This window comes from Mus musculus, chromosome 5 (assembly GCF_000001635.26).
Source record: "Mus musculus strain C57BL/6J chromosome 5, GRCm38.p6 C57BL/6J".
Lineage (NCBI taxonomy): Eukaryota > Metazoa > Chordata > Mammalia > Rodentia > Muridae > Mus > Mus musculus.
The window spans coordinates 119,613,475-119,636,128 of NC_000071.6; the positions used below are offsets into that span (position 1 = coordinate 119,613,475).

The 22,654-nt window shown below is 49.4% G+C and overlaps 2 long non-coding RNA genes across 2 annotated transcripts in view; one reads left to right on the forward strand and one right to left on the reverse strand.

Moving 5' to 3' along the window:
* Tbx3os1 (T-box 3, opposite strand 1) overlaps window positions 1–22,654 on the reverse strand; it is a 60,256-nt gene that overhangs the window by 2,222 nt on the left and 35,380 nt on the right. The window contains exon 3 of the long non-coding RNA NR_166476.1: window positions 4,356–4,482. This is a non-coding gene — a long non-coding RNA (T-box 3, opposite strand 1). The remainder of the gene's footprint in view (window positions 1–4,355; window positions 4,483–22,654) is intronic.
* Window positions 12,468–20,988, forward strand: Gm16063 (predicted gene 16063). The gene is made up of 4 exons (NR_046178.1): window positions 12,468–12,556; window positions 18,161–18,306; window positions 18,656–18,744; window positions 19,614–20,988. It is a non-coding gene; the product is annotated as a predicted gene 16063 (long non-coding RNA).

Sequence of the window (22,654 nt, forward strand, 5' to 3'; positions counted from 1 at the left end):
CCAGGGAGGACCACAGGGGAAGAGGACCGGCCTCGGAGGGAGGGGAGGGGGGAGAAGGCAGCCGGCATGGACTGCTCCGGCTTCTATCTGCACATCAGAATGTTTCCTAGGGGTTCAGCCAGGAATTCAGGCCTGGGGGCCCCACTGGGAGCCCTGCCAGGCAAGTCTTTGATCTTCTCCACAGTCCAGCCCTCCCTGATGTAATCCGCCTTGCAGGCCTGATGTCTAATTTGTGATATCCCCACAGTGTCCCCAAGGGCGCCAGACTAGCAGAGGGACCTGGAGCCTGCTGAAGCTGATAGAGATCCTGAGTTCTGGGGGGTGGGGTGGGGTGAGGACGAAGAGCCTGGCCAGGGACTTCACATTTCAAGTTCCATGATGGCCTGGCTTCTCCCTGTCACCCATTTCTCCTTGTGTCTTCCTGTCTGTCCTTCTCCTGGGCTCTGTGCTCTCTTTCTCTGTACATGCACATGCTGCCAGAGCTCTGGATATCCCCCCCCCAACCCACGCTGACCCCCTGCTCCTCCATTTATTTGTTTGTTTGTTTTTTCCCTCTCATTTTCTCCTGATTTCTTGTTCATTCTAGGCCAGAGTCGCTAGTACTTTTTCTGTTTTTTGAGACAGGGTCTCTCATAGCCCAGGGTGGCCTTGAACTAACTCCGTAGTCAAAGGTGACCTTGAACTCAAGATCCTCTGAACTCTCCCTCCTAGGTGCTGGGTGGGATTGCAAGGCTGCACCTATGCGCCTAACTCTGCAGAGCCAGCCAAGGATTAAACCCAGGGCCCCAGCCTTACACACTAGGCAAACAAACACTCTCCCTCCTGAACTGTATCTCCGGCCTTTTTGATTTTTACTTTTTAATTTCATTTTGTTTCGGGGTGTGTGTGTGTGTGTGTGTGTGTCTCAGATGTGTTGTTGTGTAGTCCTGGCTATCTGAGAACTCACCTTGCACACTAGGTCAGCCATGAATTTGCAGAAATCCTTCTGCTTCTGCTTCCCAAATCTGGGATTCCAATGAATCCATCACGCCCATCCTGAGAGCTCTAAATGCTTGAGATGTTTTGTTTTGTTGGTATCTTAGCCTAGCCTTGAGCTTCTCTTGCATACAGGGCAAGCATCTACCCTAGAGACACACACACCTCCTGCGTCATTTTTACTCTGAAAGAAGCCGGCCTCAAACTGGTGACCTTCCTGCCTCAGCTTCCTGGGTGGTACTGGGATTACAGATTTCTACAATCATGTCAGGTCCATGCTACAAATTGACTCTCAGTTTTCCTGCGGCCCAGTTATCACTCCTTGAGCGTAGAGTTCTCGGAGTTTATGGACATTCTAAAACTTCTCAAAACAAACAGGTCCACACACTGGGGGGGGGGGGGGCTGCTAAAGCAGCACCCCTAATCCAGCATACATATACTTATGAACTATTATGGGGACCCCAGCACACACTAAGATTTCTGCCTTTGGATTATCATCTCAGGAGACACGTGATTGCTGTAAGTCCCACAATTAGGAACCAGAAGCCTGGGATCTTTATGAAACAATGTAGCTTTTCTAAACCTCGTGACTGCTTGCCCCTTGCTACATGTATTAGAGAAATCACGGAAAAGATCATCTTGAGCTCCAGTTACTTCTGGTCCGGACTGACTTTCTGTTTGCTCTGGTTTGCACACAGCTAAGTTTTGAAGCTGAAAATGGTAGTACACACCACTACCCTCCTTGAGGCCAACTGTTGCTACAAAAGTGAAATCCTGCCTCTGGGGCCCGGCCTGAGTGTTCTCTTCAACAGACTGGGGTGTGTGCTGCCATTAAGCTTCTGGAAACATCTCTGTACAGAAACCGTCTCTCTAGAAAACGGCATTTTGGGTTGGGGCAGGGTAGGGGGTCACTGTTTTTCCTCCCATTCTGGGGCAGGAGGCATCGTGGTTATTTTGACTTTGTTTCTGCTTTGTTACATGTTCAGAAACTATGTCTCTTTTAAACAGCTATGGGGATTCCCATCAAACCCCACCCAGGGCCTTTTTTTTTTTTTTTTCCAGCCCACACATCCCCTCACCCAATAGGTCACAGACTAGGGCCAAACCAGGAAAGTACCCTCTACCCCCAACCCTGCCCAGAGGAAGGGACGGGGCAGCTAATCATCCCAGGACCTTTGAAGGGGATCTTGAGTAAATCGAATTTGTCCAAGACGCATCTAGCAGTTAACATTTAATGGGCGAGGTACCAGCTAATGTACCCCATGCCTGGTGTAAATGGATCCTGCCCCTTTAAGGGCCTGTTGACGTTGGGTGAAGGGGAAAAACAGTTGTGGTGATTTCTGAAACTCAGGGTGAACTCAATCAATGCTGAGGTGATTTGAATCATGTGGCAATGCTTGGTCACCTCTCTGATATCCTATCCCTATCCCTGTCTCTCTCTCTCTCTCAGAGGATGCAGACATGATTAATGTCACCTGTGACCACCGAGTCTCCTGGCAAGACCCCTACCCCACCCCTCAAAACCTCCGGCAGACAGAGAAACAAATTAGATCCAAAGACAGCCGATCAGGGATCAGTTTCAGAGGGGACAGCACCCCCATACACACACCAAGACTGAGGAGGGGGAGTGGCCTCTAGGGTGCCTGGCCTGGCCTGTCTGTCACAAGCAAGCCTAAGATAGAGACCAGACCATAAGGAGCCTGGAAAGAAGGAACATCCGGAGATGGGTGCCGGTGCCGCCAAGTCTCAGAGCAAGTGCTTGGCTGCAGCCCTGAGCACACAGGCATTTTGGAGAAGAGTCTCAGGCATTTTGGAGAAGAGTCTCGTGTGTGTGTGTGTGTGTGTGTGTGTGTCTTGGTGTGTGTCTGTGTGTATGTGACTGTGTGTGTGTGTATATGTGTCTGTGTGTGTGTTTCTGTGTATGTTAGTGTGTATATGAGTGTGAGTATGTGTGAGAGTGTGTGTTTATGTGTATATATCAATGTGTATGTCTCTGTGAGTGCCCGTGCATGATTGTGTGTGAGTGTGGGTCTGTGTGTATGTGTCTGTATGTGAGTGTGTATCTGTGTCTGTCTTTGTGTGTATATGTCTGTGTGAGCGTGTATGTGAGTGTGTGTCTATGTGTGTGAGTGTATATGTGAGTGTGTGTGTGTGTGCATGTATGTATACATAGGAAGAAATAGTTTTAAAAAAAGAATAGACAAGTGTTGATCTAATTTGTCTCAGCTATTTTAAAATTTGGCCTCTGCACAGGTATACGCACATACATACAATTGCTTCTGATGTCTATGAAAACAACAGTCCATTTCCTTCTCCTTATTCTTTTTCCATCTTCCCCCTTAGTGCTGAGGATCAAACCCAGGGCCTTATATTATAGACAAGCCTTCAACCTTCTGCTGAGCTATGGCCCCTCTTTTCCATTTGCCTTCTTATCCTTTCTCTCCCCATTCACATCCCATTGTCTGTTTTCATTCATTCAACCACTATTTCCAGAGTGCCAGGGGCACACCCAGGGGCTTTGAAGAAGAGTATCAAGGCTCTAGTTTTTTTTTGTTTGTTTGTTTGTTTGTTTTTTGTTTTTTAAATTCTTTTTTTTTTTTTTTTAATTAGGAAGGCTCTAGTTTTAAGATTAAGAACACCAAGCAACAGGATCTGCCCGGTTCTTTAATTCTCCTTTTCTTTCTAGTATTACATTTTCTTATTTATGGGTGTGCACACACGTGCATGCATGTCCTCATGCTGACTCCCCAGGACGGAACTTAGGATGCCAGGCTTGGCTGTAACAGTCTTTCCCTGCTGAGCCATCTTGCTATCCCTGCCTCTCTCCTGCACCCACCTGGGTCTCACATAGCCTGGGCTGGCTTCAAACTTGTTATGCAGCCAAGACTGGCCTTGGACTTCTAATCCTCTGACATTCACTTTCTGAGAATGGAGTTACAGGCAGGTGCCATGATGCTCTTGCTTGCCTTGTTTGTCTTTAATGAGCATACTGTGAGTTCCTCGGGAAGATTCGAAACTGAATGCTAGTACAGCCTTCAATGGATTATTCAGTAATCCTGATACAAACTTCCAAAGGCTAAGAAGAAGCCAGAGGCTGGCTCTCTGTGGAAGTGGGGGGGGGGGGGGGGTCGGGGAAGAGGAGGAAGAGGAGGGGAAGAAGGAAGAGGATGGAAGAGGAGGAGGGGGAGGAAGAGGAGGGAGGAGGAGGAGGAGGATGGAGGAGGAGGAGGAGGAGGAGGAGGAGGAGGAGGAGGAGGAAGAGGGAGGAGGAGGAGGAAGGAGGAGGAGGAGGAGGAGGAGGAGGAGGAGGAGGAGGAAGAGAAGGAGAAGGAGGAGAAGGAAGAGGAGGAGGAGATTGAATTACCATCCTGGGCTGGTACCTTGAGATGGCTTGGATAGGAAGTGAGTGAGCCTTGGGATGAAGGATCCTTTCTTCAGGCAGGGGTGACTCAGCTCTGAGGCAGGGAATCACAAAACAGGATATAAGACATTTCCACTTCAGTAGCACTGGATCAGAAAAAGAAGAGAATGCCAGTGAGATGGCTCAGCTTATGAAGGAGGGCTCTTGTCACCAGGCCTGTTGGCCTGAGTTGGATCCTGAGCACCCACATTGGGCAAAGAGGGAGTCACCTCCCACACATTGTCTTTTGCTCTCCACAGGCATGCCAGGGCGTGCCTATACCCATGTGCGCATACACACACAGAGCAAACCAACAAGTATAATAACAAAGTTATAATTTTGCAATTTTAATTGTGTGTGCAGGTATGTGCACATGAGTACATGGGTCCACAGAGGTCACATCTGTAGAATCCCCTGGAACTGGAGTTAACAGGCAGTCGTATGCTAACATGGCTATTGTGAACTAAATTTAGCTCCACAACAAGAGTTGGGCACCCTCATACCTGCTAAGCCATCTTGTCAGTCCAAAACATTTTTGTTTGTTTGTTTTTGTTTTGTTTTTTTCGAGACAGGGTGTCTCTGTGTAGCCCTGGCTATCCTAGAAATCACTCTGTAGACCAGGCTGGCCTCGAACTCAGAAATCTGCCTGCTTCTGCCTCCTGAGTGCTGGGATTAAAGGCATGAGCCACCACTGCCCGGCTAGCCCAAAACTTTTATATAAAAATGAAAAAAACAGAGTTGAGGTATAGTGCAGAGATAGAGCATTTCTTTGCCTAATATATGTAAATCCTGGGTCACATTCATACAATGTGCAAGCATATACAGCTTAAAAGTAATTGTTTCTCTTCTTCTTCTTTCTTCCTTCTTCCTTCTTCCTTCTTTCTTCTTCTTTCTTCTTCTCCTCCTTCTCCTCTTCTTCCTCCTCCTTTTCTTCTTCCTCCTCTTCCCCCTCTCCCCCTCTTCCTCCTCTTCCCCTCCCCCTCCCCCTCTTCCCCTCCCCCTCCCCCTCCCCCTCCCCCTCCTCCCTCTCCTCCTCCTCCTCCTCCTCCTCCTCCTCCTCCTCCTCCTCCTCCTCCTCCTCCTCCTCCTCCTCTTCTTCTTCTTCTTCTTCTTCTTCTTCTTCTTCTTCTTCTTCTTCTTCTTCTTCTTCTTCTTCTTCAAGACAGAGTTTCTCTGTGTAGCCCTGTCTGTCCTGGAATTCACTCTATATACCAAGCTGGCCTCAAACTCAGAGATCCACCTGCCTCTGACTCCCAAATGCTGGGCATAAAGGCATATGCTACCATCCCCTGGCAAATAACTATGTCTTGCTTGCAGATACCTGAGCCAGAAGGAGGTATATTCAGCAGTTCAGGGACTGGGCTCTCAGACATGGATTTGAAACATCATTTCATTGGACAAGTGAACACTCCAATGTCAAAGGCATTAGCACTTAACTCCAGAGTTAAATCCACCATAAGCAATGAAGGCCCTGGAGCACTGAAGAGCAAGCTTCTCTACTTTTGTGTAAAGAAGAAGACAGGGCCAAAATGTTATGAGCACTTATATGCTTTTGCAAAGGACCACAGTTTGGTGCTCAGTACTCAGGTCAGATGGTTCACAATTTCCTGAAACTCAGCTCCAGAGTATCTAGTGCCTCTCTCTTCTTAGGTCATCTATGCTCAGGTACACACACACACACACACACACACACACAATTTAAAATAACATGAATCCAAAAGAAGAGAAGGGTATGCTGGCAGCCATCTAGAGGATTTATGGGGAAGGGGTAAGGAGAGATGTGTAAGAAACCATTCTAAGCTCCAGAACTCCCCTGTGAGCTTAGAAGCAGACACTTAAGAAAAGGAAGCTTATGGGATTTAGCATGTGTTCTTTGGGGGCATTTAGGAGACCTCAAGAGGAGTTCAAGGAGGCTAAACTCAAGGCTTCCTAAATTTCCCCTCTGTGGAAGGAAGGGCTGTTACCATTGAACACTGGCAAGCCTCAGAGTTGGAATGTGTGCAGGGAGAGCGAGCCCCTACCATTCTATTATTTCCTCCCCACCTCTCTTTCTGGAAGTCCCTTGGTGATCCCAAAGTTTCAATCCCAGGAACAGCTGACTCTCCAGACCCCCAGGATCTGGAAGAACCAGGCTCGCCATCTCCACCTTCCCTGGGTGCTCCCAAGAGCATCTGGCCCCTGTACCCTGGGCTCTGGCCACAGTGGCATCTGTTTGCAATGTTTGACTCGGTAGTTTTATTTCTGCTTGGCGGGGTAAGATAAACTATCGGGTTACACGGCAGGCGGGCTGGGCAAGGAGCCGGCTATGGCAGGAAAGAGAAGCAAAATGAGCTGGTGGGCTTGGCCCAGACCCCCTTTACAGTCAGCAGAAGCAGCTTCTCTTCTGGAAAGTTCCCTCTTCTCCTGGCTAAGGCCTGTGCGGGTTTTGTTTTTAATACCTTTGTAGTTCCTTCCTGGCTAACTCCAGGAATCGACACCACCCAGGACACTGTGAAGATGTGAATACACATGTGTGAACATGTGTGTTTGCTCATGCCCCCCACCCCCCACACACACAAACACACAAGCTCTACCACCACCTCGTATCCATTTGATTGTTTGAAGCAAGATCTCACCCAGCACCAGCTGTGAGGATGGCCTTGAACACCATCCTGTCCCCACTTCATTGCCTTTAAGTATGGTTGTCTTGCTTGCAGCAAATTGGTGTGCTGGTTTTGGAATGTGCATTTTAACTCTCCTCTCAACAGACATGCTTCTGAGTCAAATACATTGGAATGGCATTCATGTTTATAACAAGTGGTTACGTTTATAACCCACCACTCACACTTTCTTACTTTGAGACAAAGTCTCACTAAATTGACCCTCCTGGGTTTGAACTCACTTTGCTATAGCCCAGGTAGGTCTCAAACTTGCAATCCTCCCGGCTCAGCCTCCTGAGAAGCTGAGTCGACAGGTTGGCTCTGGACAGTTCCTTCAGAGTTTAACCCCACAAGAGTCAGCCTGCCTAGCTGTGAACTCTGGTCCTATAAACATGAGCAAATGAAACCTCTCCAGCAACCTCTGTGTCTCTATCTGTAAAATGGGCCTTGGGATCATGACTCCCAGGGTGCAGAGCCCTTCCGAACATTCCTGATCCAACATCTGCAGAGTGTTTAGTGAGATCCCTGTGCATGCTGTGTACTCCATGAGGTGGCTGTCATAGTAACACAAGAAGGCTTGCTTGACACGAAACTCAAGGACCAGCTAGCCTTGGAGCAGAGATGGGAATTCAGAAGTACAGTTATGGATGGTTCATTACCCCACACCTCAAGGAAAGCTGTCCCCTCTCTTCAAGGCTGAAGAAAGGACTGAAGTCAATAAACTCTCCTCATCCCCTCATTGGGGGCACCTTGGGATTGAGAATGGTGCTCATGGATTGAAAATCAAACACAGGCAGGCTCCCATGACTGATGCCCAAAGAAGCAGATGTGAGAGGTAATTTTGATTCCAGGCTGGCCTTGAACACACTATGTATACAAGGATGCCCTTGAACTTCTGGCTGTCTTGACTCATGCTAGGATTATAAACATGAGTCGCCATGCCGCATTTGCACGGTTCAGGGGATGAAACCCACGGTGTCACCACAATCTGGAAATTAAGTAGGGAAGCATGGGGAGGCAATAGCTATCTTCATTGTGATCCCAGATTTGTCCCAACTCAGCTTCCCCGAGGCAGGCCGTTCCCCCTCATAATCTACAGCACTGGTTCTCAACCTTCCTAATACTGCAACCCTTTAATGCAGTTCCTCCTGTGGTGGTGGCCCCAACCATAACATTATTTTGCTGCTGCTTTCGTAAGTGTAATTTTGCTACTGTTATGAATCATATTGTAAATAATATCTGATGTGCAGGATGTCTGATATGCATCCTCTGTGAAAAAGTTGTTTGAATAAATCTAACCCACAGGCTGAGAACCTGTGATCTAGAGGTTGAGCTTCCAATGTAGGGGCTGTGTGTGTGTGTGTGTGTGTGTGTGTGTGTATGGGTGTGTATATGGGTGTGTTTGTGTGTGTTTATGTGTATGTGTGTGTATGTATGTATTTGTATGTGTGTGTGTGTTTGTGAGTGTGTATATATATATGTGTGTTTGTTTGTGTGTATGTTTGTATGTATATGTGTGTGTTTGTGTGTTGTGATGTGTGAGATGTGTGTGTGTGTGTGCTCGAGTGCACGTGTGTTGGGGGTTGTCACTGAGTCTTCTCCTCTAAGCGCCACTGTTACACTCCTGTCTGTCTCTCAGGCACCAGCCTTCTGGCCTGGGGATCATCACTCAGCAGCCCTTCCAGATCCAAGGCCAGGCCCCTTTGTTTGCAGCTCATATCCTGCACTCTCCAACCCCACTACACAGGCTCCCTTCTGTCTTTTCCTCCTTCCCCTGCCCTGCAGCCAGCCCAGCCTCTGGTCCTCTCCAGCTGCACTATGGATATATGCACACTGACCTTCTCCTGGGAGAAGAGGCAGGGAGTAGAGGCAGAGGATAAGAATGAGAATCAGGCTGGGCCACCCCTCAGGCACTATTCCTTCCACTCCAGAATGTCTCTCTGTCTGCAGGCAGCACAGAAAGTCAAAAGCACACATGAAGTGAGATGCCAAGTTTGGAGGCCAGACACCATGGGTGGCTTGACTCAGAAGGGGCTGTGGACAGCCTCTCCTGAGAGTCCAAGTCTCTGAGTCAGCACAACACTGTCTCCTTCCTTCTCAGACCACAGGGTACCTGCCCTACCTCTGGTAGGATGCCTGGCCTGCCACCCCAGCCTATACGCAGAGCCATCACACTGGATCCCCTGCCCAAGTGTGCACACACACATACACACACACACACACACACACACACACACACACACACACATATACACATCACACACCACACACACATCTCACACATCACACCACACACACATCTCACACATCACACTACACACACATCACACGCATAACTCACACACACCACACACATACATCTTGCACAGCACACTACACACATATCACAACACACACACAACACACACAGAGGCTGGTCCTAGCTGCCCTTGAAGCCTCACACCCTTTACCCCTTCCATTTCCTGAAGCACATGCTGGAAGCTTGAATTTTTCTGTGGTGTAAAGGTCAGCTCCCCAACCCAGTGACAAGGAAGGGGACTATCTGGAGAAATCAGTCCCAGAGAGGCATCTGCATTTGTCATTTCCGAAGCCACTTTTTGCATACAGATGGCGGCAGTCACTGCAGAGATGACCCGGTTCCTTGGGACTCTGGCGTCCTGCATCTGTGATCCTGACAAGGATGTCCACTTTAATCCCACATCCAGGCCAGGGAGGCAGGGGACCCAATGTTCTTTTCCATCACAAAGTTCCTGTGTGTTCCCCTCCTCCTCTCTGCTATCCGGATAGCCATCAGTCTCTCTCTTGCTCTGGACTCTGCACTTTGCCCAGGTGACTGTGCCTTTCTGAACCTCTGATTTTAATGGCTCATGGTGGGGAACAGCAGAGTGGGGGTTGGGTGGGGGGCTAAACAATAACAGTGACAATGGACTAATTACACGGGGGTGGGGGCATAAAGAGGGAGCTGCTGCAGAGCACTTGTCTCTGGATCGGAAACCATCATGTACACAGGAGGCTTTGAAAGGTTTTCCCACAGACATGTTGCAAAGATCCTGAGGGTCTTAGAGACCCCAGGCCAAGCTCCATCTTCCCAGATCACCTCTTCACCAATCCATACACTGGGGTCTTCAGAAAAGAGATCCACAGACAAACCCTAGGGGCAGAGCTATAACCCACTTCTCTGATATGGCTTGGATCTCCTGGGACCCAAAGCCTGTGGGTGCTGGCCAAAGAAGAAACTCAATTAGCTTTGTGCCACCCACTCTAGGAACCAGGGAAGCCTGATGCCCCAGAGCCTCTGGGATTGGGCACTGGCTGTGCCTGATTAGCCCATTGATTAGCTGTGCCCTCTTGGGTGTCAACAAGTATTATGATCAAGAAGCCCGGCAAATAAATAACTAACTTAGCTCCATGTACAGCCATCATTTGCCACAGGAAAACTCAAGGCCCCCAAGAGGTAGAATAATTTGCACAAAGTCACACCTTAAGTAAAGGACAGTAGGAAACGCCCGGTCAACCTGAGGTCATGTCTGTACCGCTTATGTGAAAATGGTGGAAGAGTGTGGGCCTCAGACCATGTGAGGTCCACTTTCATTCCCCACCCCCAACTCCCAACACGCACACACACGCGCGCACGCGCGCGCGCGCACACACACACACACACACACACACACACACAGACCTTGCCAGGCCTCAGTTTCCCCATCTGGAGCTCATCAAGACACTTCCACCAGAATTCACCCAGTTTCTGCAAACTTACTAACTACTGTGGGCTCCCTCCAACCCAGTCACTTAGAGGCTGTTCGACTGTCAGTGAATGACATGACCTATCCTCTCTGGACCTTTTCAAACGAGGGGATAATGGAAACTCTTTGTGTATTTATTGGTAACATTAGAAAAGAGCATAGTACTTGGGCGACAGAGGCAGGCGAATTTCTGAGTTCGAGGTCAGCCTGGTCTACAGAGTGAGTTTCAGGACAGCCAGGACTACACAGAGAAACCCTGTCTTGAAAAAAAACCAAAAAAAGGAAAAAAGAAAAAAAGAAAAAAGCATAGCATCATGCTTAGCAAAGAGCAAATGCTCAATAAATGCTGGTTGCTGTAATTTATTATCCACTACTGGATGTCTCTCTCCTTCCTCCTCTTACTAGAGAATCCCAAACTCTCCTGCCCAGGTCTGTCACTGGAGCAGGGAGATGGGTCAGCCATGGGGGTGGACAGCCCTCAGCTTGCTTAGTAGTTCCTCTGGCTAGCTGCCCAGAGTCAAGGCTATGCACCCCAGTGGAGGCCTCCTTTGAAGTCTCTCGCCTTATATAACCCCCCCTGTTCCCTCCCATTTTCTCATGTGTCCCCAAAGTAACCTTACTGGGAAGAAAGCTCCAAACCTAGCTGCTGAGCCTGGATGGGCTTTCTCCCAAGGGATTCAAGGGGGAATTGGGGTATCAGAGGGATAGATGTAGAGGGCCACAGGCACCTCTACCTGAATCCTAATCCTACAACCTGTGCATCCTTAGGTAGGCTACTCACCTTCTCTGTGCCTCATTTTCTTATCTATTGGGTAGAAGGCACTAATATGTAGGAACACTGAGAGAAGATAAATAAATGGCTGGCGAAGCACATAGTGCAACATAGTTTTTAATAAGGAGGAGTTAGCATGGAATATTGTTACATTGTGTCACACAATGTAATGATAATATTTGGGACTTGCTTTTGGTTTGGAGCAAGACCTTGCAGCATAGCCCTGACTGGCTTGGAACTTACTGCACAAATCATGCTGGTCTTGACTGTGCAGCCATCCTCCTGCTTCTGCCTCCAGAGTGCTGGAAGGGTAAGTTGGAATCACCCACTATTTGGGGGTGGGGGAATTATGAAGAGTGGTCACTAAATCATTGAATCCCAATTGTATGGCTTAGAAACATACCCTATGGCGCAGCCTCAGTTTTCCTCATCTGTAAAACGAAGTGACCACCTCCTAGCTTCAAAGAATGCCTGAGAATGGAGCACAGCCATGAACTATCTATCCTCAACTCCATCTTTCTTAAGTGGCAACCATCTTCCTGCCTAGGACTTCTAAAGTGGGCTAGGGAATATTCCTGCGGGTCTACACGGGCACCCCACCCCCACCCCACAATCCTAGAGACCCAAGAGTCTGGGGGGGGGTGTTCTCTCCTGTTCCTCTCTCCCTCCTCCCCTTCGGTCCCTGGATCTGGCTGGGAGCCGCCTCTACCCTCCCTCACGTGTGTGTAGACCGAGACTCCGGGGGACTAGAGGCTGGAAGAATGTTTGCGCAGCCTTCAAACGACTTGGCAGGCCACAAGAGGGGAAAGGCCGCTCCAGGGAGAGCTCAGATTGAAATTTCACGGAGGGAGGAACATTCAGATCAGCGATGAAGCTCGTAAAAAAAAAAAAAAAAAAAAAAAGAGAGAGAGAAAAGTGGGGAGGGCGAGGGGGATGGTGAATGGGAAGAACAGACAGCTTGCAGAAGTGAGATGGAAAAGCTTGGGGCCACGCTGCAGGGACTGGAGCGAGACGCAGGAGTGGGAAAGTGAGTCAGGTCCTCAGATGCCGATGCTGGAGGGTCTGCAGGAGACGCTGGGAAAGGAAGCTTGGACCAAAGCAGATATCTTATCCCTATAGGAGGAGGATGACCCCCCTATGGGATGGAGGTTGTAGGGAGGGACCCGGGGAAATGCTAAAAGGGCCACATCATTCATGCGTTTTTGATGTGGCAGGATTCAAAGAATGCAGGGACGAACAGTCTAGACCTTTTTGAATAACACTAGGAGTCGTATCAAAGAACAGGGACTGTGGTATCATGGTTAGAGTGCTGGCATGCTGGGTTCTATCCCCAGCACCCCATTAACTGGGTGCGAGCCTGTAATCCCAGCACTTGCGAAGTGGCGGAGTAGCGGAGCTGAGAGCAGAAACTCAAGGCCATTCTTGGCTGCAGAGTGAGTTTGAGGCTAGCCTGGATTACAAAGAGACCCTGTCTCCTCCTCCCCACCTCCCTAGCCCAAAATTGTAAGAAACCACTTGGAAAACTAATTTCAGCGTCATGGTACAATCTGATTGGACTTTCCAGAGGGAGGGGGGAAAACGCTGATAGCCTTCTGCAGAGCCTCTCCCCAGTTCTTCCAGGGCTTCTCCTTCCTTCCAGTATGGTGAAAGGACCAGGCCAGCGAGTGTGCCCCTCGGTCTCTCTGGGGGGAATCCCTGGCCCCAGGCCCCAGGCCCAGGGCACTCACCCTCACCCTCCTGGTTCAATTCATTAGCTTCACAGACATGTTCTCAATTCCCGGAGCTTACAGAAAAGCCTGGTCATTAACCTCCCGGCCCGCGTGCACCGCCCAGTGCCACCGCAAGCGCAGCCTTCTCGGAACACAAGGGCCGTGCCAGCTCCCGGATCCCGGCAGCCCCGGCTCCGGCCTGTGCCAGCAGCAGCTGGTCTCCCTCACTCGGGCTTTTTCTGTAAGCCACTGACCCACCCGAGCGATGCCCGGTGTGAAATAGGGCTCTAGCTTCCAAGGTGCTCCCTGCAGCCTTTAACCCCACTTGAGTAGTCGCGATCACCGCCCCTCAAATGGGGACGCGGCAACTGGGAGGAAGTTTGGGGTTGGAGCTGGCCTTGGAGCGAGTTTGCAGGACTCTGGCTGAGCTGTAGAACAATTCTTTCTCTGGTGCAGGATGGGCGGCTGGAGAGAGGGTTGTTTTCCCACCCCCACTTCCAATCCCACCCTCCCCGCCCCCATTCCCGCCAGTCTCCAGGAGTTGAACTCAACTTCTCTGCCTCCCTTACCTCGTCTCTGTCCATTCTGGCTCAGTTGAACTTCAAACGTTACTTGGCCAAAGTCATTAACATAGTTGCAAGTCGTTCTAGCCAACCCGCTGGCCCCTGTCTCCCTCGGACGCCTCTACAATTGCTACAGCACTCGATGAACCTAGGTGGGCACACGGAGAAAACTCGCTAGCTGGTGTTTGAGATGATTCTGTTGCTACGCTAGCAAATAATGAAGGTGGAGGGGATGCTCACCTTGCCTACAGAAAACATTTGGAGAGAGACTGCTCAGCTCATTTCTTGGTGCTTGCTCCTGATTCCCTTTCAGATGACAGACCAGTCCACAACATGCTACCAAGCGGGTGAGCTACCCACAGGGTAAGCGCACCTCACCCACACGCCTGGTGCCTGATAGATATTTGGCTTGATTATAAATATTACAAAGTTGGGCATGGGGGTTGCACGAGGTAGGCTGGGTCAGGAAGATGGAGACCTCGGAAGCTACCTTGAGCTACCAGGTAAGACTGTCTCAGCCAGGCAGTGGTGGCAGAAGCCTTTTATCCCAACACTTGAGGGGCAGAGGCAGGCAGCTCTATGGATTCAAAGCCAGTGTGGTCTACAGAGTGAGGTCCAGGACAGTCAGGGCTATACAGAGGAGACCCTGCCTCGAAACTCCTCCCTCCCCCACTCCCACCCCCCAAAAGTACAGAAGCCACTGTAGATGCAGATATTGTATATCTAGTGCTTCCCTGGGTACTTGAGCATCTAGGCATAGCCTTGGAAGCTAAGGTTTTCCCTTTATACCAGATGATATGGAGGGTGCAGATGGGGGTGGCAGGGGCGAAGAGAAGAGAACAGAAGAGCCTAATGTACAGCGACCTCTATCTCTCCTCATATTAACAGGGCATTAATAGATGGGCACTGTTTTATGACAGAAGACAGAGGTAAGGCAGCAGGGTATCAGCAGGTAACTTGCAGCTGAAGGGGTCCCCACACTGCAGAATGCACATTCCTTCCTGTGTACCCGCTTGCCTTGACACCACACCCAGTGTGGCCCTGCACACTCCTGCTGAAAGGGATCCCATAGGTCACTGTAGCCATGCTAACTTTCCAAAGGCTGTAGTCTGGACTTCATGCCTGTTTCTGGGCATCTCAGATCCCTGAGGGTCAAGAAGGAGGGCCTCTCCAAATATTGGGCTTCTGGGTGGTTGTAGCCTCACCTGACAGAAACCTGTGATGTGGATGCGGATGAAGGACCTAGGCTTGTTATTCTGTAAAAAGGGGAAGAGATGCTTCTAGAGAGTTCTCTGGCTTCCTACCTTTTACACCCTTTGGTGTAGCACGACACCCCCACCCCCACCCCCACCCCAAGTGCCCTGTATTCCAGCTACCTTCAGTCTTCCGAGTTCTGCACACAGTTGTTCCAGGGCCACATCGTAAAAAGATTTACAAGAGTATGTAAAACTGGCAGTAAAAACAATTAACTTTAATGGCACCTCGGGTGGGTGGCTGGATGGGACGGAGAGAGGCTCCTCCCTCCTCCTTCCCCTCCCCTCCCCCTCCCCCCCCCCCCTCCCGAGATCAGCCAAACCAGAGAGGAAGGTCTGCAATCAACTTCTCCTGACCGTCTCTGGGTGCTTCCTAAGAACCTTTCCTCAGCTCAGAGGTCAGAAGGTCAAGGCTAAAATGAGGAGATGGTGCAGCACAAGAAACAGAGGAGAATTAAGCTTCAGTACATGGTACCCAGCTAAGGGGTCCCGAGTAAAAGCCTCTCAGCCCCTCCCGGGCTGGGTGTTCTCATCTGTGAAATGAGAACTGAGAACTTTGAGCCTCTCTCACCCGAATGAACAGGAAAGATTTCCAAAGGACTTATTTGAAGGCCCCTCCCCCACGCCCAATACACACGTGTGCTCAAGTAGTTAATTTAGTAAGTTCGTATTGTAGGGAGTGTGTGTGGTGTGTGTGTGTGTGTGTGTGTGTGTGTGTGTGTGTGTGTATGTGTGTGTGTGTGTGTGTGTGTGTGTGTGTGTGCACGAGCGCCCCAGGTGTACACTGAAGTAGAAAGACTCAAGATTTTTTTGAAAGGTCAGGGCCACATTTCCGAGCCCTGGCTCCACCGGCCCCTCTTAAATATGGGGTTTCCTGCTAAAATTGACCTGCTTGTCCGGCTGGTGACCCCGGAAGCGACCCCATGCTCTAGCGATAGAAGGCAGCCCCCCGGCTTGAAAACGACCTGGATTTCTGGAAAGCCGGTGAGGAAATGAGAGTGACCAGGGGGTAGAGGCGAGGTCTCTCTCTACCTCTCTGTCCCCTGGGCCAGCCCGGAAAACTCTCATTCTGTGGCTCTCCTTGGCCTGGAGACAATTAACATCCATTTCAGAAAGCCCTCTGTTTGTCTGGGTCTGTGTGTGGCCCACTGGGGTCGCCCCAACCCCCCAGTGGACGCTGCCTTGCAAGGGCATCCCCCATTGGCCAGGCGCCTTAATTAAGGGGGTTGGGGGGAAGGGGAACACATATACAATGGAAGCAATGTCATCATGGCTCCTGGCCACCTCCTCTATCCAGAGGGTGAACCCTGTCTCTAATCTCAGGATGCAAAGACCTCTTCAGTCCCATTCTAGGTCTAGGTACCTGGGACCATGTGACCAGATGGACCAAGGGCCGCAAAGAAACTGCCACAAACCAGTTAAAAGATTCCATTTGAGGCTGGGGTGTAACTAACTCAGGTGGTAGATACAGTGGTTGCCTGGCAAGCACAAAGCTCTGTGTTTGAAAATTAGCATGAAATAAAACAAGCCTCATAATATACACCTGCAGCCCCAGCACTAGGGAGTTGGAAGCAGGGGGATTGGGAGTTTAAGGTCATCTTTGGCTACACAGTGAATATAAGTCTAGCCTGGGCTACATGGTTTCAAAAGAAAAAGAAAGATGACCACTGGTAGTAGCAGAGGAGGGAGGATTGAGTTTGTTTATCTGTAGTCAGTGTTACCACTCTGTAGTCCAGGCTAGTCTAGAACTGGCAATCTTCCTGCCTCAGCCTCCCAAGTGGCAGGATGGCAGGCAGGCACCACCTTGCTTAGCCTAGACAGTCTATTGAAAGACAATAAATGCTGAGACAGAAGAAAAAAAAAATTGATGACCAGGCCAGCCCAGTCGGATCAGAAGAGAGAAAACTTCCAGGTCAGAGTGCCCTGCACAGCTTGGCTATGGTGGCGCATGCCTTTAATCCCAGCACTTGGGAGGCAGAGGTAGGCGGATTTCTGAGTTCCAGGCCAGCCCAGTCTACAGAGTGAGTTCCAGGACAGCCAGGGCTGTACAGAGAAACTCTGCCTTGAAAAATAAAAACAGAGTGCCCTGCACAGCAGAGGCTTGAGAGGCAGGATCTCAAGAGGCAATACCTCCCTTGGGTGCAAGCAAGGTATGCAGGAGGAGGGAAGGCTAGGCAGGGCAGGAGACAGAGGTGAGAGTATGCCTGCCAAAGGGAATCTGCACTCTTGTCTACTTAGCAGAGGCAGAGGGAAAGAGTGTAAGTCAGGGGCTGCTGTGAGGTTTCTATTGCTTGCTTGCTGCAAGGGAGGTGGGCAGCACAGAAGAGGTTAGACACAGAAGAAGTTAGAGCTTGGGGATGGAACGGTGGGAATTGCACCTCTGCTGCTGCTGCTGCTGCTGCTGCTGGTGGTGGTGGCTGCAGCAGCCAAGGAAGCAGCAGTACACACTGTTAATCACTCAGGAAGTAGAGGCAGGCAGATCTCTCAGTTCTAGGACAGCCTGGTCTTCAGAGCAAGTTCCAGGACAGCGAGGGCTACACCGGGAAACCCCACCTCAAAAATAATAAATAAATAAATAAATAAATAAATAAATAAAACTGCAGGGGGTCTCAGAGTACAAGGGATTATCACAGGTGAGAACTGTAAAGGTAGAGAGCGTTCAACAAGATGTCGTACCCCAGCAACGAGAATACTACCTGGTACTTAGCACAGGAGGGCAGCTAAGGATCTTCCAGAAGAAGAAGGTCAAAGGAAGGATCAAAGCCTACAATCCCAAGCACTTGGGAAGCAGAGACAGGAAGTTCAAGGGCAGCCTAGGCTACAGAAGGCCTTGTGTTTCAAAACAAACCAAAACGCAACATTAAAGTAGGGCTAAAGAGCACACATGCTGCCAAGCCAGTGGCCCCAGTTAGATCCTCAGGACCCAGCGGCCCCCCAGGTCACCCTCCACATGTATGCTTGGTGGTCCATGCCCCCCCACCCTGTGGACAAAGATATGTTATTTTTAAAACTTAATTAAATTAAATATGAGAGAATAACGGTTAAAGGAGAGTGGGTTCTAGGCAGACAGAAATGGACCTGATTTTTTTTTTTTTTTTCTCAATAGATTCTCTGTGTAACCCTACTGTCCTGGAACTTGCTCTATAGATCAGGCTGGGCTCAAACTCGCAGAGATCTGCCTGCCCCTGCCTCCTGAGTGCTGTGATTGAATGTGTGCACCACCCTGGATGGTCCCATGATTCTTGAATCCAGGTATTTACAGGAAGCTGTTTCACCGGAAAGGATTGGTTTAAACTGGGACCTTTAAAAGAGATAGGGAGTGCAAATTCCAAGACCAGGTCTTGAGACACCTCAACTTTGCCCTCAGTCCTTTGTTGATCTTCAGCTACTAAGACACTGCCATGACACAAGCTTTCTGTCCTGGGGGGTGGGGGGGTGAGGGACAGGGTACCATGCCATCTGTAGTGGTTTGAATATACTTGGCCCAGGAAGTGGCACTATTAGGAGGTGTGACCTTGAGTAGGTGTGTCACTGTGGGCATGGGCTTTAAGACCCTCATCGGCTCCCTGGAAATCAATCTTCTGTTTGCCTTTGAAACTAGATGTAGAACTCTCAGCTCTGCCTATACCATGCCTGCCTGGATGTGTCCATGTTCCTGCCTTGATGATAATGGCCTGAACCTCCAGACTGGTAAGCCAGCCCCAATTAAGTGTTGTCCTTCATAAGAGTTGCCTTGGTCGTGGTGTCTGTTCACAGCAGTAAAACCCTAACTAAGACACCATCTATGTGAGTCTAGTCTTGTATTTGAGTCCTCCAGCCTCTGTTAAGCCTTCAGGCAACTGGGGCCTAGTCAAGACAACATTCCCGGGGCTAGAGTGAAACTCCGAGAAGGAATATCTGCTTCCTACACATGGGGCCCGAGGTTCCTAGCATTTGTCCTGTCAAAAAGACAAAAATTCAAAATCGTTATTTTTAAGTTCTAAATTTAAAGTCTTTTGCTATGAAGCTGTAGCTAACGAATACCGTGTATAAACGCCTAAAATTCTCAAGAAAATGAACATGGAGTCCACATGCCCAGAGTCTGAATAGAAAACAGAAGCAGGATCATGGAAATCTTACAGGTGACATGATTCCAGATTGCTCAAGAGTCCAGAGTACAAAAACCATAGTCAACATGGTGGCTCGAAACCATCTGTGACTCCCAATTTCAGGAGACCCAACTCTTTTCTAGTCTAGCACATTCAGACATCAGATACATACTCGATGAGCAGACTTACATACAGGCAAATCGCCCATACACATTAAAAAATACAATAGAGTACTTTTTGAAAAAATCATAGCTGGACCTTATGGTACAAACCAGTAATTCTGAAAGCAGTAATTCTGCCCCAGAAGCATCAGGAGTTCAAGGCCACCCTGAGATACCCCCAATGAATCTGAGAGATCAAAGGTCCTTGTACATTCCAGAGAAACCCAGGGTTCAGTCCCCAACATGCCACACACTGAGGGTGTAGCACCGTGAGAAAGACATTGTAACTTTTTCCACTGCTCATTCTAAGAGACCTCGACCAGGTCAGCTCGGAACCTCAGCCTCCTCATCTGGACCCACGGGTGTGATGATCTCTGATGTTTTCTGTAAGGACTACCCGGTGCTGTGCATCCAAAGATCCACCCTCCTTCAGGGGTGGTTGCTCTTTCCATCTGCAACCTTACAGCATCCCATCAGCGACCCTCAAGCACGCAAGCAGTATCCAGCCACAAGCTCCATGCCGCTGTCTGCTTTCAGAGTACCCAGCCATTGGCCAGCCCCTTTCCAGGCTCTATCTCATCCCTCCTCCCTGACGGGCTGTAAGCCAGTCATTACCATCACCAAGCCAACCTCAAATTCCTATGATGTCACATCACTAGACAGGTCTCAGCTGTCACTTCCAGGTCCTTAGAAGAGGCCACAGATACCCAGGTCACAAGTACTTCAAGGATTCTTGGCCTAAGATAGAGAATTTTATCCCTTGAGTGGGCACAAGAATGAGAGAACCCAGCCACCGTGCCCAGTAGCCTATCTGGCCCAGGGTCCTCTGTGTCCTTGTACTGATGTGTCTGTCCAGACAGATCTTATCCCTCTTACAGGAGGAGGGGTAGGCAGTGGTTAGCCTCCCTAGGGAGTGGTGCAGAGCCTAGCTCCTCAACTTTCTGACTTCTCTCAAGAGAAGTCATGTGACCTCCCAATGCATTCTCCGCCACGAAGAGGGGACACGGGTGCCACCCCTTTCTTTGTCCTAACAGTAGAGCAACTGTGCCCGTGAGAAACCCACAGCCCTGCCAACCACTTCCTGCTCCCCTGAGGCAGTGAATATTTTCTTGTGCCTTCTCTTCATTGGGGTAGGAAGTGTAGACTTCAAAACAGGGTTTCTCTATGTAGCCCTGGTTGTTGTGGAACTAGGTCTATAGTCCAGGCTGGTCTTGACCTCAGATATCCACCTGCCTTTACCTTCTGAGTACTGGGATCACAGGCATGTTCCAGCATCACCCAGTATCATTTACCAATAATTTCATAATCTTTGGCCTCCTGTTGTATTTCTCAGCATGTATACATGTGTGTTGCCTGCCATGCGTGAGTCATCTATATGTGGAGGCCAAAGTGGATGCTGAGTGACTTCCTGGATTGCCCGACATTCTGTTTATGGAGGCAGACTCTGTCTCTAAAGCCAGAGCCTTTGGAATCTGCTGGCCTAGACAGCTAGCTTGCCCTAGGGATCTAGTCTCTGCCTAGCAGGTGCTGGGATTACAGGCATCCATCTTCCAGGACGTCGTGGATTTTTATGTGGGTGCTTAGAGATCTGACTCAGGCCCTCAGACTTGCACAGGAAGGCGTTTAGCCACCGAGCCATCTCTCCAGCCCCCTTCCTCATATAATTTTGATATTAAAAAAAAATTCCAAAAATGTTTGTTATGGATGATGTTGTCTCAAAATTCCTAATTTAGAGCCCCAACCTTTTGTACCCCAGAATGAGGTTATATTAAAAAAGATGATGTTGTGATTAAAGCAAACTTAGGCAAGCCCTACTAAGAACTGATGGGTGCCCTGTAAGAAGAGATTGGGAGGTCTAGAGAGACAACAGGTCATATTGTCCAGAGGAAGAGCCACGTGATGACCAGTAGACAGAGCCCACTCCTTCCCACCACCACCACCAAGGCTCAGGCAGTCTCACTGAGCTCTTGACGTAATTGCTTTTCTGCTGCTGACACAGAATAACTGACCAATTAACAAACAAACAAACAAACAAAGTTAAAGTTTATTTGGGCTTTTGGAACAGAAATCTCTATGTAAAGGCTGAGTGCTGTTTAGTTTTTGTTTGTTTGTTTGGTTGGTTTGCTTTGGTTTGGGTCCCCTGTGGGGAATTTTCTTAACTAATGATTGGTTACTGAAGGCAGGTCCAGCCCACTGTGGGCGGTGCCACCCCTAGGCAGGTGATCCTGGGTTGCATAAAAATGCAAGCCAACCAAGCCACAGGGAGCAAGCAGGTTGTCAGCCTTCCTCCCAGGCCTCTGCTTCAGTTCCTCCCTCCAGCTTCCTGCTTGGATGTCACTCTGGTCTATGACTCAGCCACACGGGGCAAATAAAGTCCTTCTGTACCAAGGCTTAATCACAGCAATAGAAACCTAACTAAAACAGACATCCCTCCTGCTACCACCTCTCTGAAATGGACAAGGTTTATACTCCAACACCAAGGAAAAGGGAGATAAAGAAGACACAAAGAGCTATCAATCATGGTGTATATAGACAATACAGACAAGGCTGCTGCTGTTGTTTTGAGACAGGGTCTCGGGTAGCCCAGGCTAGCTGCAAACTCCCCATATAGCCAAGAATGAGGTTGAGCTTCTGATCCACCCGCCTTTATCTCTTTAATGCTCGGATAGCAGACAAGAGTTACCAAGCCTGATCTATGTGGTGCTGGGGACGGAACCAGGGGCTTTCTATGTGCTAGGGAAGTATTGTACCAGTGAAACTGCACACCTAGACCTGTGTGGACAGTCTCAATTCTCATTATAATTGTACTGGCTTTGTTTTTATTGCCAACTTGACACAACTAAGTCTCATCTGGGTCCAGGGGTCTCAAATGAAGGACTGTCCAGATCAGACAGGCCTATGGCCATGTCTGTGGGATGTTGCCTTGATGGACGGTTCATGTAGGAGGGCTGAGCCCACAGTGGTGGTTGATGCCATTCCTTGGTGGTGGTAAGAAAGGGAAGACAGAGCAAAGCAGTTAGCAGCCATCTTCCATGGTTCCTGCTTCTGCTCCTGCTGGAGTCCCTGCTCTCACTTCCTCAGAAAGGGCCTGTGACCTGGATGTATGTAAAAGCCAGACACACCCTTTCCTCTCCATGTTGCTCTTATTTAACCCAGCAACAGAGGAGCAAAAACCGGGACTGTACTTTTCTAGTTTACAGACAGCCAAACTAAAACCCAAAGAGGTTCCGTTGGCCCACCCCGCCCCAAGGTCCTACATCTGGGAAGTAACAAAACTCAGCGAACTAAGCTAATAAACACTTCCTTTAAAAAATAAAGACTAGGGTAGGAGGGGAAGGGCTGGAGAGTGTC